Source organism: Nyctereutes procyonoides, unplaced genomic scaffold, assembly GCF_905146905.1.
Source record: "Nyctereutes procyonoides isolate TBG_1078 unplaced genomic scaffold, NYPRO_anot_genome, whole genome shotgun sequence".
Taxonomy (NCBI): Eukaryota; Metazoa; Chordata; class Mammalia; order Carnivora; family Canidae; genus Nyctereutes; species Nyctereutes procyonoides.
This window is the reverse complement of record NW_026575041.1, coordinates 2,925,417-2,939,080: the sequence shown is the minus strand read 5'-3', so window position 1 is coordinate 2,939,080 and position 13,664 is coordinate 2,925,417. Positions and strand designations below refer to the sequence as shown.

The following is a 13,664-nucleotide window of genomic DNA, read 5'->3' as shown; positions in this document are numbered from 1 at the left end:
GACACAGAGCACGAGAGAGAGAGAGGCAGAGACATAGGCAAAGGGAGAAGCAGGCTCCATGGAGGGAGCCCGACGTGGGACTCGATCCCCAGTCTCCAGGATCACACCCTGGGCCGAAGGCAGGCGCTAAACTGCTGAGCCACCCAGGGATCCCTACAAATCATTCTTAAACTCCTAGTCTCAGTTCATAAATTCCTAGGGGCAGGAACTACGTCTTCCATGAATTTCTACATAGTAATATATTTTTTAAAGATTTATGTATTTATTTTAGAGAGAGAGAGCACACGCACACACAAACAGGGCAAAAGGCAAGGGAAAGAGAATCCTCAAGAATATTCCCTGCTGGGATCCCTGGGTGGCGCAGCGGTTTGGCGCCTGCCTTTGGCCCAGGGCGCAGTCCTGGAGACCCGGGATCGAATCCCACGTCGGGCTCCCAGTGCATGGAGCCTGCTTCTCCCTCTGCCTGTGTCTCTGCCTCTCTCTCTCTCTCTGTGTGACTATCATAAATAAATAAATAAATAATTAAAAAGAATATTCCCTGCTAAACAAGGAGTCTGAAAGCAGGACCCTGAGATCACAACCTGAGCCAGAATCAAGAGTCGGGCGCTTAACCGAGCCACCTAGGTGCCCTGCCCTCTACATAACATTAACACATCCTCTACCCAGAGTAAACTATTCAGATGATGATACCAAAAGAGAGAGGGGATCACTTCTACTAAGAGATATTTTGATTGGGAACAGCACCTCAGTGACCTCTGAGTCCAGGCTTCTGGAAAAAGGAAAACAAGATTGGTGGGAGGTAGGTCTTCCACAGTTTCCTGGGCAAAATATTAGATCTCTTTCCCTACTTCTTAAAGGCAGAGGTTGAACCAAATGACCTAAAGCTCTAAAGTTCAGTGATTTTAAGAACTGAAACAGCTTCCTCTAAGCCACAGCATGCAAGCCCTTCCTAGTTCTGGCCCTAATTTCTGCCATCAGGAACTTAGGGATGAGATCTTGCAAAATGGTCAGATCACCAGCTGAGGCCCACAGAAGGAAGCTGGCTTCTTAGCTCTGTGCACCCATCCCACACTGCACACCCACAGACACCTACTTCATCAGTCATTAAGAGGATATCTGCTTTGGGGCGCCTGAGTGGCTCAGTTGGTTAAGTGTCCAACTCTTGATTTTGGCTCAGGTTATCACCCATTTCAGGGTCCTAAGATTGAGCCCTTGCTCATGTTGGGCTCCTTGCTCAGCATGGAGTCCGCTAAAGATTCTCTCTCTCCCTCTTCCTCTGCTCCTCCCCTATTCCTGAACACACACACTCACTTTCTCTCAAAAAAAAAAAAAAAAAAAAAAAAGAGTTTTCTTAAACTCTTCTGGTGTATCAAGCAAAAATGACATAGTTTAGGCCCCAACTCAGTCACATTAGTGACATAACGGATAACTGACTTCACATAAATCTTGTAAGTAAAGGTAATATTTTTTTTAAGATTTTATTTATTTATTCCTGAGAGACACAGAGAGAAGCAGACATAGACAGAGGGAGAAGCAGGTTCCTTACAGGGAGCCCAGCGCGGAACCAGATCCCCAGATCAGGATCACGCCTAGAGCCAAAGGCAGACACTTAACTGTTGAGCCACCCAGGCGTCCCAAAGGTAATGTTTTCTTAAGGAATATTTTATTCAGAAGGAATGAATGTTAAGGAAATATATCTCTATAGATGAGTTAATTTGTGTCAGGACACTTCGAAAACTGCTGAGTGCTATACAAAGGAAAACATTCATTGTACATATAGTATAAGGCACACATCGTACTAGATGCTGAGATGAACAAGGCCAATCCTGCCTTCCAGCTCACTGAGGCAGAGAGCAGTTGGGCAAGAAAGACAAATAAGCTACACCAAGTGATAAAAAGCCACACTACAGATATGCATGAAGCATCTAAGAGCTGTAACATAGATTAGGGATACCTAACCTGGTTTGGGGGCCAGGAAGCTTCTTAAAGAAAGACACCTAAAGGACATGATAGATGTTATCTAAGCAATAGAAGGTGGGAAAGTCATTTTAGGGAGAGGAAAAGGCTTGTGCTAAGGAAGGCAAGAACAAGAGGCATCCAAGTTTTGCTAGTTGTCAGTATGACTGGGTTGCAGACCCAAAGGGAAGCAATGAGAGATGGGGATGAAGAGGAAAACAGGGACCCTGAAAGGCCATAGAAGCTACACATTATGAGCTGAATGTTTGTGTCCCCTCAAAACCTTTTTCCTTGTGTTTTTTTCTAAGAATTTTCTAGTATTAGCCCATACATTTAGGTCTTTGATCCTTTTGTATAGGGTATCAGGTAAGCATCCAAGCTCATTCTAAAATGAATGAACTTTTAAAAGATCGAAAAAACTTCTTCCTGAAATATAGCTTTTCCACTGGGAACCAAAAATATTGAATAATCTATTTCTGCCAGAGTGGAAATCTCTTGAGGATATGAGTATACATGTGAATTCATGTAAATGGAATGACTAGTGAACTAACAAAAAATAAAGCTTAGTAGCTATGGGATATAGGTCAAATTCTTGGTCTCTCTGAGCCTGTTTCTTTATCTATAAAATATGGTAAATAATTTGGCAGAGAGCTATGGCTTTGTAAGCTAAAAATGGTGAACTTTGTAGGAAACAAACCAGATTCCCATGCATTGTGGTGAGACTGTACTATGGTACAACCATTTTGGAAATTGAGTTTCTTAAAATGTTACCATTTCATCCAGCTATCCTTCTCTTAGGTATTTACCCAAAAGAAATTAAAGCTTATGTCCATAAAAAGACTTGCATGTGAATATCTGTAACAGCATTATTCATAATAACCCCAAACTTTAAACAGTCCAAATGCCTATTGACAGTTGAGAGGACAAACACAACATTTCATTATCACTTTGATAAAATACTACTCAGCAATAAAAAAGAAAGTTATGTTGGGATGCCTGGGTAGCACAGTTGGTGAATCATCCAATTCTTGGTTTTGACTCAGATCTGATCTCAGGGTCATGAGATCAAGCCCCACAACAGGCTCTGTGCTCAGCACGGAGTCTGCTTATGACTCTCTCTCTCTCTCTTTCTCCTCCTCCCTCACTCTCTAAAAATAAATAAATAAATAAATCTTTAAAAAAAGAAAACCAATATGGGGGCGCCTGGGTGGCTCATTCAGTTGGATGTCTGACTCTCAACCTCAGCTCAGGTCTTGATCTCAAGGTCATGAATTCAATCAAGCCCTGTGTTGGACTCCATACTAGGCATGAAGCCTACTTTAAAAAAAAATTCGGCAGCCCGGGTGGCTCAGCAGTTTAGCGCTGCCTTCAACCCAGGGTGTAATCGTGGAGACACAGGATCGAGTCCCACATCAGGCTCCCTACATGGAGCCTGCTTCTCCCTCTGCCTGTGTCTCTGCCCCACCCCCCTCTGTGTCTCTCATGAAGAAAGAAAGAAAGAAAGAAAGAAAGAAAGAAAGAAAGAAAGAAAGAAAAGAAAGCTATTATTTATAAATTTAAAAAAATTTTAAAAAAACTATGTTAAGTAAAGGAAGCTAGACACCAAAGATTACATTCTATTTATATGAAAATTTTAGAAAATTGAGGTGCCTGGCTAGCTCAGTTGGTAAAGCATGCAAATCTTGATCTCAGGGTTGTATATTTAATCCCCATGTTGGGTGTAAAGATTACTTAAAAACAAAATCTTTAAAAAGCAATTTTAGAAAATTCAAAACTGTACAGACAGAAAGATCAGTGGTTTTCTACAACTGGAAGTGAAAGAAGGAAATGACTACAAATACTTTTGGGGTGATTAATTATAGTAATTGTTGCAAAACTGTATAAATTTACTAAGAATTAATTAAACTGTACACTTAGCAATAGATGAATTATAAAGTATTTAAGTTGTACCTCAGTAAGGCTGTAGTGGAAAAGGTTATGCTCTAGTTCACAGCAATACGATTGTAATAGACAAAAACTGAAAACAACATAAATGCCCATAAACAGTAGAATGGATAAGTTGGATATATTCATATGATGGAATGTTATACAGCAAAGAGAATTTTAAAACTACCGTTTCATGTAACTTGGGTGAATCTCACAAAAATAATGTTGAGTGAAAGACACAAAATAGTACATAATGTATAATTCCATTTACATGATGTTTAAAAACAGGTAAAACAAATATTTGGTGTTAGAAATCAAGAGAGTGGTTATTCTTTAGGTGAATAGCGATAGCAGGGTGTTAATAAGGTTTCCTTTTTTATCGTAATTTTATTTTTTTCCAGCTTTAATGAGGTATCATTGCCAAACAATATTAATAATGTTTCTCAAGGTGTGTGCTCACTATATAGGGGTGTTCACTTTTTGAAAGTCTATCATGCTGTATACTTAATGGTTTGTGCACTGTTTTATATGTATGTTATACTTCAATAGTTTACTTTAGGGGCACCTGGGTGGCTCAGGCAGTTAAGCATCCAACTCTTAATTTCTGGCTCAGGTCATGATCTCAGGGTTGTGAGTTCAAGCTCAGCATGGAGCCTGTGTAAGATTCTCTCTCTTCCTCTGCCCCTCCCCCCACTGTGCACATTTTCTCTCTCTTTCTCTCAAAAAAAAAAAAAACAAACAAACAAACAAAAACCGCTTATTTTAAAAACACACTTAATTTGAAAAAGAGAGGGACGCCTGGTGGCTCAGTGGTTGAGTGTCTGCCTTTGGCTCAGGGTGTGGTCCCGGGGTCCTGGGTAGGAGTTGCACGTCAGGCTTCCTGCATGGGGCCTGCTTCTCCCTCTGCCTATGTCTCTACCTCTCTCTGTCTCTCATGAATAAATAATAAAGTCTTTTAAAAAAAGTTTTAAAGAATTTGAAAAAGAGATCACCAGTGATCTTTGAGAAGTGTGTATGCGTGTATGCCTCTGTATGTCTCTGCGTGTCTGTGTATCTGGGTGTACATGTGAGTATTTGTGTATTTGTGTATACACAGGGATAATGAAAGGAGCTGGCCAGGAGGAGATCTGAGGAAGTGTTACAGGATAAGGAAACAAGCAGCCTACAAGTCCTATGGGAATGAGGTTGGCATGTTGAGAGAACAGAAAGAAAGCTGTGTGTGGCTGGCATAAAGTGAATGAGATGAATGTGAGATCATTCCTTTATTCATTCATCAAATCTTTAAGAGTTGTGCCAGAGGCTGAGAAGTCAGAGGACAGCCAATTGTTTGGAAACTGTGACAGAGAAAGGGAGGAGGGGGGAAAAAAAGCCACTATTGAAGGGGTTGGAAAGTTCGGGGTGGGGGAGGCGGGGGGGGGTGGCGGGGGGGGCGCTCAGTGGTTGAGTGTCTGCCTTTGGCTCAGGGCCTGATCCCAGGATCCGAGATCAAGTTCTGCATCAAGCTGTCTGTGAGGAGCCTGCTTCTCCCTCTGCCTGTCTCTGCCTCTCTCGCTCTGTGTCTCTCATGAATAAATCAATCTTTAAAAAAAAAAGGGGGGGGATCCCTGGGTGGCTCAGCGGTTTAGCGCCTGCCTTCGGCCCAGGGCCTGATCCTGGAGTCCCGGGATCAAGTCCCACATCAGGCTTTCTGCATGGAGCCTGCTTCTCCCTTTGCCTGTGTCTCTGCCTCTCTCTCTCACTCTCTGTCTCTCATGAATAAATAAATAAAATCTTAAAAAAAAAAAAAGTTCTGAGGGTTCCTTTCTATTTACACACACAAACACACATTAGAAGAAAGGAAAGATTGAAGATGAAAGAAACAGGTTGCAGAAATAAGATCCTGGAGAAAACAGAAGAAGACAGAATAATGGAGATAACGTGGTAGGGATCACTTTGGAACGGATATGGGAAAGCGAGAAATAAAACAGCTATAGGGCAAACGTTTTGAAAGGGAGAGAGGCAAAAAGAAAGCATTCTCCAACCTTCCCATTGAAATTTCAGGAATGGTCACATAGGAAAGTTGGTTAGGGCCTAGAGAGTTATTTATAAAAAAAAAAAAAAAAAAAAAAGAGAGAGAGATCTTAAAAGCTCTTTCTTTCCCCTTAAAATATAATGAAGAAACTAGGTCCTCCATTGTACTTCTGACACTGTTCTCTGTTCTCTGTCATGCTGAGCTGTCTGGAACCCCCACCATGGGGCAGCCTGGAGAATTCCAGAGTGTATGGCACTAGGCTCTAGTGGGTCCCCCCCAGTTGTCCCAGGGTACCTCACACCATACACATGGAGCTCCACATAAGGCACATCACCCACAGAGTAAGCTGTTAGACAATATGTGACAGGGTCTTTAAAATTCACAGGGAAAATATGCAAATCTCCACATACCCACCATCTGTTATGATACAGAAAAATAAACATGTCAAGAAAGATGAATGCAAATACTTTGAGAAGTTATTGTTTCTAGATTGTTTCATGCTGTACCTTTACCATTTACTGGATATTGTGGGCCTGAGGATAATACAATTTTTTCATTATCTTGAGATTATGGAGGACATTTTGAAAAATGAGAAACAGTTATGCTTCATTGTCCAGTTTTACTAAAGACTGTCTATGGTTTCTTGGCATTAAAAGGCAGCAATACATTGATATTACAAATCAGTATAGATCATCAAATATTTTCTTTTTTTTAAGATTTTATTTATTTATTCATGAGAGACACAGAGAGAGAGAGAGAGAGGCAGGCAGGCAGAGAGGCAGAGACACAGGCAGAGGGAGAAGCAGGCTCTATGCAGGGAGCCCGACGTGGGACTCGATCCCGGGTCTCCAGGATCAGGTCCTGGGCTGAAGGCAGTGCTAAACCGCTGAGCCACCCGGGCTGCCCAAATATTTTCTTTTTGAAGTTTGAAGGAATGATCACAACTTCTACCAATAAAGGCAGCAGAAAATCCCACAGAAACTTGGTAGGTAGTATAAACTGGTCAGACCACAAAAATGACATAAAGACATGCATTTTGCCTGAGAAATACACTATAGTTAAGATAACTGATTCAGGTCCTTAACTTTCTGGATCACTAGATTATAATGTGGTACATAGTTTATATAATAAAGGATTTTTTATTTGAGCATATCAATCTCTGATGACAATTTCATCCTTCAACGTTTTATAATGAAATGACTGCAAGATGACTAGGTGATTACTTTGAAACTATTCCTTTCAATAGATAAGCATACTAATGTTGCTGGGCTTGCAAATGTCCTTGAGATATACTTATCATTGGTTAAGAATGATGTTTCCATGTATTGCTGATTGGGCTTTACCCATAAGAAGAGACAAGTAATAAATTTGGATCAACTTCATTATCATGGTGGAATATACCCCCTATAAACAAATTAAAAAGTAGTTTACATCCACAAAAGATATTCTTATCGGGCATGGGGAAGAAAGTAGGAGTCCTGAACAAGGAGCTTTGTCAGCTCTGATATTGATTCTTGATCCAGCTGACACAATCAGTATAAGCAGTTTGGGTCTGTCTACAGGATACACAACTATTTGACTCAACTCTTACCTTTTAACTGATGGGAAATCTTTCACCAAAAGTTGGCAAACTCTCACATGAGTCTGGACAGCTTCCTTACAGAATTAGAAAAGATTCAAAACACTTAGGAAGGAGAAATGCAGACTACAGAGATATTTTGATCAGGCACTTACAGAAACACAACACTGTCTGCATCACAATAACAACCCAATTACGGTTTTCTTCTGAATCTCTTACACTGTAAAAGCCTTCCTGATTTGAACCCTAGGACTTGCAGCAGACTTGTAAATAAAAAATTACAAATTTCTTATTTCCATGGCTCCTCTCACTAATAGATCCAACCCATCAGCAGTAGTACTGCTCTCCATTTTAGACCCATTATCCAGACATCAAATCCCCAATTTTATTACTGTCTAAAAGTATAAGACTTCAAATACAGTCAGGTAGGGATCCCTGGGTGGCCCAGCGGTTTGGCACCTGCCTTTGGCCCAGGGCGCGATCCTGGAGACCCGGGATCGAATCCCACATCGGGCTCCCGGTGTATGGAGCCTGCTTCTCCCTCTGCCTGTGTCTCTGCCTCTCTCTCTCTCTCTCTCTGTGACTATCATAAATAAATAAAAAATAAAAAAAAATTCAAAAACGGTCAGGTAAATTTCATGGTATTCTTAAGCATTAACAATGTCTGGGAGTCATAAACCTGAAGTAACTTCTACTTTACATATGCTCATGACATTGAACAATAGGATGGGAGAAATTTTTCCCATTTGATAAAACAACTAGAAGGAGAGTCACGTGTCATGTCAATACGGGTGTTCATGAAGCTTTGCAAATATTAAAGAACAAAATGCGCTTGCACGGATTTTTGTGGTTATGTCACTATGTTGTATACTTCTAAACAATCTACAAATAGAAAGCTTGATGATGTTTCTGAGAAGAAAGAAGAACCTGATTTAACTTCCTACACAGAGCAAATGAAAGTACAGAATCATTTGAAGTAGTCACAGAGGAAGCAACTACAGATTCAACAACAAAACACAACTCTGATGTTGCTACAACAGAAGCTGACTGGTTTCCACTTGTGCTGTGCTTTGAAATTCCTGTTTAGCTCTGAATTAAACAAGATCAACAGTTTGTAGGAAAACTGCTACACATGACCTTTGCAGAGAAGAAAGCCTTCAAAAACTCCATTCAAAACAAACAACTCCATTCTAGTTGGTAACTCTGTCTACATGTCCTTAAGTTTTCATTCATTCTAGGAAGGAGCTTTAACACTGGATATTCACACTAAAGCCAGTTCTTCTTTTTCTCCTTCTCCTTCAGATTTTATTTATCTGATAGAGGGAGAGCACAAGCAGGGGGAGTGACAGAGGGAGAGGGAGAAGCAGACTCTCCACTGAGCAGGGAGCCCTATGTGGGGCCTGATCACAGGACCCTGGGATCATGACCTGAACCAAAGGCAGACGTGCAACCAACTGAGCCACCCAAGTGCCCCTGAAGCCAGTTTTTCAAGTTTGATTTACCATCTTATGCTGATATGGTAGTCTTACTTCTTGCAAAGAATGCAATATTTAGAGCACAGCATCTTGTCAATCTTATCAGAATGGAATAGAGGGTCACCTTCCTCACTCCTCACTGCTAATCTTCATTTGTAATAATCTCATAACATTTGTTATTCACGCTTGGCATCTTTTTCTTTCTTAATAACTTAAGGATTATAGTGCTTTATAGTGCCGGTCACTAAAAAGCAACCTGCTGATGTAATATAATTTATACTTAAATGATGTTCAAAGCATGTTGTGGTGTAGTTTGGGAAACATTGAATACTGTTAGGAATCTTGCTCATTATAGCACATTCTAATGCAACAAAGAGCTGCTTTAAAAAAAATTGAGGGGTGCCTGGGAGTTGGGCAAGGTTGAGTGTCGGACTCTTGATTTTGGCTCAGGTCCTGGGATGACATCCCCCTCCCCTCTCGTCCAGCTCCCTCATTCAGTGGAGAGTTTGCTTCTCTCCCTCTCCCATCTTTCTCTGCCCCTTTTTCCACTCGAGCTTTCTTTATCTAAAATAAATACATAATTTTTTAAATTGACCCCTAGGTTCTTTTTTCTTTTTTTTCTTTTTTATTTATTTTTAAAGATTTTACTTATTTATTCATAGAAACACAGAGAGAAAGAGAGGCAGAGACACAGGCAGAGGGAGAAGCAGGCTCCATGCAGGGAGCCGGATGTGTGACTTCATCCCAGGATCACACCCCAGGCTGCAGGCGGCGCTAAACCGCCGCGCCACTGGGGCTGCCTTTTTTTTCTTTTCTTTTTTTTTTTTTAAACAAAGATTTTTTTTTTTTTTAAGATTTTATTTATTCATGAGAGACAGAGAGGCAGAGACACAGGCTGAGGGAGAAGCAGACTCCCTGCCAGGAGCCTGATGTGGGACTCGATTCTGGATCTCTGATCACGCCCTGGGCCAAAGGCAGACGCTCAACTGCTGAGCCATCCAGGCATCCCTAAACAGATTGTTTTTGGCAATCAAAACTGTATTTTTTTTTTATTTTGAGTTAATCTGCATTTCATTTTCTAAATCTAAGGATAAACTTCATAGGCTTCATGATGACTGTTAACATTTATAAGCCATCACGAAGAATACTGTAATGGTGATTTTATATGTTAATTTATCAAACAGAAATCTTGTTTAATTTTATATTTCGTTACCTATGCTTTTGGGGATAATGAGAAGACATGTAACTGTTCCTATGAAAATACTTCTTGGTATTTAGAGTAGAAACATTATAAACATCCAGTATTGAGAAATTTGATGAGACAGTAAGAATTCCTGTGGATATCTACAAATTATGTATATCAATTGAACCTTGTTGAAGGTATGCAAATCAGCAATAGTTATGTATAATTTAACTTTTTTTATAGGGTCTTAAGTCAGACTATAAAGATTCACTGATAAGAGAAGTTATGGAAAACATTTTTTTTAACTCATTTAGAATTCATTCAAAGTGCAATAAGCAGCCCTTGAAAGGACATTAACCCAATTTGCATTTTGTTTGGTTTTTTTTCCTTTTTTTATTATCAGCTTTATTGAAATATTATATACCATATAATTCATTCATTTAAAGAGAAAGTCAACAGTTTTTAGTATAGAGTTGTGCAACCATCACCACAACCAGTTTTAGAACATTTTCATCATCCCAAAACAACAAGCCCCTCCTTACCCTGTGCCTGTCATGCCCCAATTCCCTCCATCCAACCCAGCCCTGCTTTCTGCCTCTACAGAGTTGCCTATTATGACATTTCATATAAGTGAAAATATGAAAGGATGCATACCATATGTGGATGCATACGGAAGCATACCGTATGTGGTCTTTTGTGTTTGACTTCTTTCATTTAGCATACTGTTGTCAAGGTTCATCTATGTTGTAGCATGTACCAGTACTTCATTTCTTTTTATTGCTGACAAAAGATGCATCTTTTAACTCTTAACAGTGTTTTTCTCATTCAACATTTAAAACATAGGGTTTGTTTCTTGCCAGTGAAGATTCATTAAAAAATTTTAATCCAATCCTGTTGCTGTAAATGTTTAAAGTATTTCTATAAGGCTTTATGTTGCCATTCCCCCACCCCCATTTTTTTTTTAGGAACCAAGGGAGAAAGGAACATCAAAAAGGATAGGGAAGTTTAAAAAATATGGTTCAATTTGATATCTCAAGTAGGTTTTTAAAAAATCAGCTTTACATCATTTTTTTTAAATGTATGATCATCAAATTTTCTTGATTTCTTTTTTAAAATATCCAATCAGGGGCATCTGGCTAGCTCAGCCCAGGAACATTAGACTCTTGATCTTGGGGTTGTGAGTTCAAACCCCAAATAGGGTGTAGATTACTTAAAAATAAAATCTTTTTAAAAAGCACTTACCAGGCAGCCCACGTGGCTCAGTGGTTTAGCGCCCCCTTCACCCCATGGCCTGATCCTGGAGTCCCAGGATCCAGTCCCACGTGGGGCTCCCTGCATGGAGCCTGCTTCTCCCTCTGCCTGTGTCTCTGCCTCCTTCTCTGTGTGTGTGTCTCATGAATAATATAAATAAAATGTTAAAAGAAGAAAAGCACTTACCTGTTTCTATACTGATCTGTCTACAGGACCTCTAATGACTTGGACAAGCTGCTTGCTAAAAATCCAGAGGTACAGCGCCTGTAGCAGTGCTCTAATCTGCTTGGCTCCATTCAAAATAAAAGAGAATTTAAGGGGTTTGTTTTGGTTTGGTTTGGTTTTCAAACTCTTGTGTTGAGAGAATTTGTTCTAACAGGATTTCTCCTTAAAGAATCCATGCTGGGTCCTGGGAATCTCTACCTCCCTTTTTAAACGTTCACACACCATCCTTTCAACAACCCTTGGATTTTGCCAGGGATGAATAAACACCTCATGGGTATATGATCTTTGGACTCCAAATTCTTCCCTGTTTTGGCAATCAGGGTGACACTTTTCATTTTTAGGCCATTAGTTCCATCCTGTTCTTTCTGTCTCCTCAGGTTCAGCAGTTTCACCGCCAGTCACAAAGCATCCTGGGAATCACTTCAAGAGACAAAGACAAGGGGATCCCTGGGTGGCCCAGCGGTTTGGCGCCTGCCTTTCCTGGAGACCCGGGATTGAATCCCACGTCGGGCTCCCGGTGCATGGAGCCTGCTTCTCCCTTTGCCTATGTTTCTGCCTCTCTCTCTCTCTCTCTCTCTCTCTCTCTCTCTCTCTCTCTCTGTGGCTATCATAAAAAAAATAAAAATAAATAAATAAATAAAAAGAGACAAAGAGAAGCTTGTGTAAAAGTGAGACCAGCTGGTGGATGGCCGACTCCTCAGTACAAGAAAGAATTCTCTGGCCTGACTTCTCAGTTTCCACTTTGCTTCTGCTTCTGCCAGGCCATGGGCTCAGTGCTCAGTGTTTTTCTTTCCTGCTAGAACTATCCAGACCCATTCCAGTTATTCTCAGCTGACAATGTCTGCTTGTGGACAATTCAGAAAACAAACACGCGGTGCCTGATACACCAGGATTTAAGCCACGGCTCACCACTTCGCAGCTGTGTGACATGAAGCAGGTGATTTGACCTCTTGGGGAGCTGCGTCCTTATCTGTAAAACTGAGGCTAATATCGGCCTCACAGGATTATGCGAAGTATTCATACTGAACGTGAAGGTGGTAATTGCAGTTGCCAAATGTTCGTTGTCCCCCAACCCCCATCTTGCCATTACACTTTAACAGGCATTTTCAACAGCAGCCCAATCAGCGCGCCCTGAGGCCCCACCGTCTGTAGGCCCTTGAGTGCTGGGATACGGCTGAAAGTGCTGAAAATACCGGCAACAGCTTCCTGCTCTCGAGAAGTTTACAATCTACTCAGGGAAATCGCTCCCGCTAGCTCGATTCATCCCTTAAAGATAGTCCTGGGAGGCTGAAAGGATGAAAACTGGAAGAAAGGGACGGAGAGCCCAGGGGCGAACAGTCCTCCCTCCTACTTCACAGAAGTCTTATTTGTCCCAGCCACAGGACCCAGTTACTGGTTTTTTTTTTTTTTAATTTTTATTTATTTATGATAGTCACAGAGAGAGAGAGAGGCAGAGACACAGGCAGAGGGAGAAGCAGGCTCCATGCACCGGGAGCCCGACGTGGGATTCGATTCCGGGTCTCCAGGATCGCGCCCTGGGCCAAAGGCAGGCGCTAAACCGCTGCGCCACCCAGGGATCCCCAGTTACCTGGTTTTTTACATGTCCGTCACCCCGACAGGACTGCCAGCCACCTGAGGGCGACCCGGGTTTGGCTCATCTAAGGCACTTTCTCATCTCGGGGATAGCCGCGCAGCAGGCCCGGGCTGCGTTCCGCCTTCTCACTCGCGAGGCGCCGGCCCGCGCACTCAGCTGCAGGCGGGGCCGGGGGCGTCACGCTCGGTGCCTCCGTCCCGCCAGGCCGGAAGTCCCGCGGGACCCCTAGGCAAGGCTGCTGTGTGGCGGGAGACGCCCGGAAGCCCGGCAGCTCCCCGCAGCCGTTGGCGGTAACCCGCCACCTGCCACTGCAGCCCTGATTGGCTCCTTCCTCGGCCAACGCGGAGGCTTTAACCAATCGCCGGCGGCCGGGAGGCCCCGCCCCGCGAGAGCTCCCTGAGGCAGGAGCTTTGTGTTTGCCGGTGAAAGGAGGAGGGGGTGGGCTCCACCGGAGCCTCAGGGGA

General features: G+C 42.0%; 1 pseudogene; it reads left to right on the top strand.

The window, feature by feature from the left end:
- The first annotated feature begins 6,827 nt into the window (after positions 1-6,827).
- LOC129506582 (protein FAM91A1-like) lies at positions 6,828-12,552 on the top strand (annotated as a pseudogene).
- The last annotated feature ends 1,112 nt before the right edge of the window (positions 12,553-13,664 follow it).